A 6,365-nucleotide genomic window follows, 5' to 3' on the forward strand; every position below is an offset into this window, starting at 1 on the left:
TATTGATAATGTAGTTTGGGCACATGGAATTGAGGCATAAGCAGCAGGGAAGGGCATGCGGGTATGTAGTGGCAGCGCAGCCGCACAATGAGGTGATTGTGCAATGCAAGATGGCTCCACTGAGGTGGCGAGGTCACCAACGTCACCTCGATGCAGCCCACTGTATGAGGTCGACAATGACATGAATACCAACACGTCACCACACACAATGAAGTCATGTCATGGCAGTTGGGTTTGATGAAGCCCATGGCGTGAGGATGACAATATAATGACGATGGCGTGAAGACCATCGTATCATAGTGCACGGTGGATTCAATGTCATGGCGGCCGGGTTTGATGGCATGGCTGGCGGCTACGACCTGAATGCCATGGAGGGTGACGATGGGCCCATCAGGCTAGCCATGGCTCTCTTTTGTTTTTTATTCTCCTTATATAGACGGCCATTTTCACCACCTCTACTATATTATGGATTAAGAGAGGCCTCTTCCTAGTTGTATAGTGTAGTAATGTCTACCACTACACTACAAATTGACTTGTGAGTTAGCCATGCATGATCCCATTCTAAACCTAAACTCTAACTGTAACAATGATTCTCACAGCTTCAAAGCGACGAGCTAGCACGAGGAAGGAGTAAGAGGAGAGAGAAGAGGCTGATTAGCAGGGCCCACATAAAACAGAGAGGGAAAACAGGATGTCTGGTTAGCAACTCCCCTTGGGCAGAGACGAAGATTGGGGCAGCGGCTGGGCCCAAGGTACAGCCTATACGCATGCAGTTGGAGACATTTATGTTTAGCATTTAAAAGTACTCCGATCCATCCGACGTTATAAATCATTCCAAGAAATTTAGAGAGTCAAACCATCTCAAGTTTGACCAAATTTACATGATAAGATAATAACATTTATGGTACCAACTAAGTATTATTAGATTCTATATTAATTATATTTTCATAGCATATCTATTTGATGTCAACACTATTTTTGTAATTTTTCTATAATTTTAGTCAAACTTGAGATACTTTGACTCATAATTTGAAATGGAGTGAGTAGGAGTTATAATTGGTATAAATTTCAAACAAACTAAACTGACGCCATGTGTTTAATTACCTAGGTAATAATTAACAAAATAGATGGGCGAGATAAGTATAATCTTCCATGAAAACAGTGAAGTGGTTGAGTTTGGAGTTTGAACACAGTGGTCGTCTGGATCCACAACATGTGGGGGTCATTGTGGATTTTGTGGCCACTTTGACCAAAAGTCAGAGTCCCCCTTTCTCCCAACTCACTCTCGAACGGGAAACCTTGTACGCTCATGTTCCAATGGATCACTAAAAGTCGCTCCCGTTTTCGCGCATACGGCATCGACCTTGCTCCAAGTTGCCATGCAACATGCATGCATGATATATGGAGACCCTTAATTACATGATGTCCAGTGTCCGTTTTAACCAAGTTTTAACTCGCTCTATATATATCATGTGAACGAGGATGTATATACAATAAGCTTCTGGTTGCTGCGTGCCCAAATGCTGGGTCGTGCCGTAGTCGTAGCTCATCAGTGTTACTCGCAAATGGTAGCTGAAGCTCAAACTAATGGTAGAATTCAACCAAGATGCATACATTATAGGAGTAGTATATCGTAAGTAATACGTGTAGTACTCCACCAAGTAAGCTTGCATGCCCGACAAACTGGCGAAAATCTTGCCATGCAAGTGTGAGTTGGCATCAATCCACTAATCTCCCTTGGCGATTGCCTCTTTTATATCTGTACGGCTTGGCTGGCTTGGACGCTAGGTATAACTTGCATCGCATGAAAGGTCTGGTTTAGTTCCTAAAAATTTTTACCCCAAACTATCACATCGAATCTTGCGGCATATGCATAGAGTATTAAATATAGACGAAAATAAAAACTAATTGCACAGTTTGGTTGAAAATCATGAGACGAATGTTTTAAGACTAATTAGTCCATGATTAGCCATAAGTGCTACAGTAACTAACATGCGTTAATGATGGATTAATTAGGCTTAATAAATTCATCTCGCAGTTTCCAGGCGAGCTATGTAATTAGTTTTTTTTATTAGTATCCGAAAACCCCTTCCGACATCCCCGAAACATCCGATGTGACATTCAAAATTTTTTATTTCGTGAATTAAACACACCCTAAGCTGGTAGCGACTGGAGACGACGGCGGGACCAACTTGCGCCCGCGGAAAACTTACGCAACAACACACCTGATTACATTATTGTACACTAGGGTCGGATATCGGTATTAACCTCTTCAAACAGATGTTGCTCTCCAGCGTCTCGTAGTGGCCACTGTCAACAGAATATTGTCAGCAGTCCTCCGAGGGATATTCCACGAAGGTAGATTGATCGGTAAAAATACGTGTAATCAAGAACAAGAAGGCAACAAAGACACATAAGTTAGACAGGTTTAGGCCGTCAGTATGACGTAATACCATACTCCTGTGGTATGTTGAATTATATTGGCTATCGTATGATATTGCGTGAGTTTTGAGGGGGTCCCTGCCCTGCCTAATATAGTCCGGGGGCAGGGTTACAAGTCGGTTTGATCTAGGAGATAACCGAAAAGTAATAACAAATTACATGAATCATGGGATCATACGTGTCCTAACAGATCTCGTAGTATCTTCAGAATATTTTCCCAGTGTCTTGCGGGAGGCGCTGAGCAACGTCGTGCCCCGCAAAGCTTCGTCTTGTGGGCTGGGCTGCCCCAGGGGGCGCAGCCCATGTGGTCTGCCGTGGGTATCCGGGGTCGTACCCCCCATAGCTAGTCCCCGAGCGCCTTGTATCCATTGTGCAACGCCGTCTTTAGCATGTCCAAGCAGGTGCGAACAAAGCCGACCAGTCAAACTCATGGTCCGACCACCGTGATGAGTTGCCGAGCAGTTGTGAGCCATCGCCGAGTAGTTGTGAGCCGTCACCGAGCAGCGTGAACCATCGCCGAGCAGCGTGAACCGTCGCCAAGTATTGTGAACCATCGTCGAGCAGCGTAAGCCAAGTACGGCTTGCCATAAGGATGTAAGGAGCTCAAGTTTAGAATCGAAAATTTCTTCATAGTGGACCAAGTGTGCCCACTTAGAGTCCGACCACGAGAAAGGGAGATAGTCATCTTCAGCTTCAAGAGGCGCAGAGTCTTCCAAATTAAAGCAAACACACTCACCGCAAGGTGAAGTGTGTCCACTTAGTTCCCGAGGCTGACAGTAGGTGATGTAGTCACGTGGTGCCAAGGTCCAAAGTTGAAGAAATGTAGAAGACCAGCCAAGCAGGCAGCCAGTCCCCGGCCATAGCCTCGAGATGAGAAAAGCACATTCACCGTAGGTGAAGTGTGCCGACTTAGTCCCCGAGCCTGACAGTAGGTGACGTGGTCATGTGGTGCTAGGCTCAGAAACAACGATCAACAGAAGAAAGTCCCTAGTGCGGTGAGGAATCAAGTCATAGTACTGACGCAGTCCCCAAGCCACAAGAGGAAATCTTGGAGAAAACAAATCCTAGAGAGAAAACCGGAGTAATGGCTCTACAGTAGTAATTACTGAGCCATAACAGCTGGCGGAGAAGTCGGTGAATATTTAGTGAGCAGTAACAAATTACAGCGATAAATGGGCTATATGGGCTGCAGTTGCGCGAAAGCCCAATTAACGGCCCACCACGCTGTTGCGGAGAATTCAGAGTGGCGCAAATTGTGGGAGTGGTTTCCCAAAAACCCTTGAATGTGAAAGGTGGGGGAGTGCTTTATAACTGTGCCACCGCACCCCGCGCTCCCACCTTTGTCACTTTGCCATTTCATCTTCTTCCTTAGCCCTCATGCTTCTAGATTCGAAGTTGCTTTCGCCGCCAATTCCAAAATAGATTTGAGAGATGGCGCCAAAGAAGGGAGCTGGAAACCCGAAGAAGGCGGCCGCCGGAGCTAGCCGCGACAACGAGTGGGTGCCGTCGGTCATGGGGGAGGCGGAGATCTACTAGAGTTTTGGGTCATTAGTCTATGCAACCTCCACCCAAACACCATCTTGCACATCTCCATCTTCATCCATTTCTGTGAGACATATCTTGGAGTTTTTCCCCACTTCAACCTCTTCCGTCATCTATTCTAGCTGAAGAAGAAGGGTGACGACAGTTCAAAGGTGGTCGGCGGCGTGTATCTTCAACTCCACGATGAGATGGCGGGCGCGTACATCACTGTGCCGCTAAACACCTCGCTGAAGGGGTGGAACGCCAGGTGGTTCTACATGAAGCAGAGCCATCCTACCATCTGCTGCAACATCGACCATGTTCTAGAGAACCAGAGGAGCTGGTCAGAGAAACTGAGCAGTGCCGACATGGAGTAGGTGACGGAGCTCCTCGACCTAATAAAGGGCGTGAAAATTAACGGTGTATTGGTGGCGGCGAGCTTCATAGTGCGCCGTGTCTAGCCCTGCAAGGAGAGGACCCACGCGGGCTATGACTTCAAGGGTGACAACGACGGTACCTGGGAGAGCATGGGGAGGCTGTCAAAGGAGGAAGTGCTAGAGCGGGCCATAGAGCTGTTCACTCCAAATGCCTCGTTCAGCGTGTCAAAGCAGACAAGGGCCTTCAACTGTATGAACCCGCCTCCTTAAGTAAACACCCCAATTGTTTTGTTCCCGATGCTTTTCATCCTTTACCATTGCCGAGCAGTGTGCTAATTCACTTGTGGAAAGATCCATTCACAGGACCGAGCGGTGTACTTCTCGAGCATGTCGAGGGGCGATTGGTTGCAGGCAGTAGACACCCAGCCACTAGCTTAGCCTAAGGAGGGAACTGTCAGTGCCTTGTCATAGTCTAGAGGTGCGGATGCTGGTCGGACAGAGAGTCCCCCCAAGTGTCGGAAAAATTCTGGGGGAAGAGGGCAGCGGCAGATGAGCCGGCCCAAAATAAGAGAAAGACGGTGGGTGTAGCTCCTCGTCCGAGCACTGAAGCGCCTCCGCACAACATGCACGTAGAGGAGCGATTGAAGGGAGGGGAGGAAGTCCCCGAGCAGCTGGCAAAGGGAGTCCCCAAGTAGCCAGCGAAGGGAGTCCTCGAGTAGCCAGTGAGGGGAGTCCCAGAGCGGTAGGCGGAGGAGAGGCCGACAGCAGAGACCGCGAGACCTCCGCCCTAGGTCACGTGAGTTGACCCCAGGGCCACGCCTAGGGGCTTGGGCAGGCAGTGCTGGTTTAGGAAAGTGTACTAGTAGGCCGACACGTAAGTATCCTTGTGTCAAAGTTATTTTACTGTCATATCCTTATATCTATTGGCGATTGACGAGCTAATCTAATGCAGAGCAAGGCGTACAAAGGATCTGACCCCGCCTGTCCAGACTGATGAGCAGCCAGGGGCTAGTTCCGGGGTAGAGGCAATGCCAGTAGACTCTGTCCCGGAGTCCCCGGGGGCTCAGCGGCCTACGGAGGAGTCAACTACCACTGCTGATGGACATGGTGGTGGTGAAAGGTTGGCGCCGATGGTGCATGGGTCAGCGGTAGTGCCTGGGGCAACGGCGGAAGCCGCCGGGTTCTCAGGAGCAGAGGCTGGAGTATCCCACACCACGTCGGAGTACAGAACAGAGAAGCCTATGGTGCTAGGGGAGCAGATGACGCTCCTTGAAGTGTTAGAGGGCGTGGTCGGACACGCTATCCGGCCACTGAACCCTCAGGTGGTGCCTCTAGCTATGGAGGACGAAGTGGAAGAGATTGAGCATGAGGAATCATGACCTTGAGCTACCCGAATCCTCCACAAGCAGGGGGACAAAGTGGTGGTTGTTGAAGAGGAGGACACCACCAGGGAGCTCAGGAGGCTGGAGTCCACCCTTTCTAGAGTGATGAAGCAGATCAAGGTCAGTACTACATCTGCGATGCTCATCTTTAACGTTGTAGATCAGCTTTGCTTCATAGTCTTAGTGCGTTTGTAGGGGATAGCTCGGACTGCCGAGCAATGGCGCCAGCTGATCGAGAGGATGGAGCCCCTCGCCAAAGAAAATGCCAAGCTAAAGAGGCAATGAAGTTAATGGAGAAAAACATCCAGAGGGCCAGTGTGAGCGAGATCATGCCGAGTCTCAAGCGTGGGATGTGGAATACCAAAAGGGGGCTCTGTCCGAGTAGTTGGCAATCACATCCGAGCAGTTGTGAGGCAAGTCCAAGTAGCTTGCCACCGTCTCTGAGCAACTAACGAGTGTGTCCGAGCAGCTGGAGCAGAAGTTCGAGCAGCTCTAAAATGTCTCCGAGCAGGAAAAAGGTATGGCGTATCGGTGGTTTTGCTTTGCATTGTTGAATAGTCATATTGTTGCTGACGACTGTTATCCTTGTATAGCAAGATGCGGAGCTCGGCCAGCTGCACCAAACCATCGAGCAACTCTTGGA

The sequence above is a fragment of the Miscanthus floridulus genome, chromosome 7, assembly GCF_019320115.1.
Source record: "Miscanthus floridulus cultivar M001 chromosome 7, ASM1932011v1, whole genome shotgun sequence".
In the NCBI taxonomy this organism is placed as follows: domain Eukaryota; kingdom Viridiplantae; phylum Streptophyta; class Magnoliopsida; order Poales; family Poaceae; genus Miscanthus; species Miscanthus floridulus.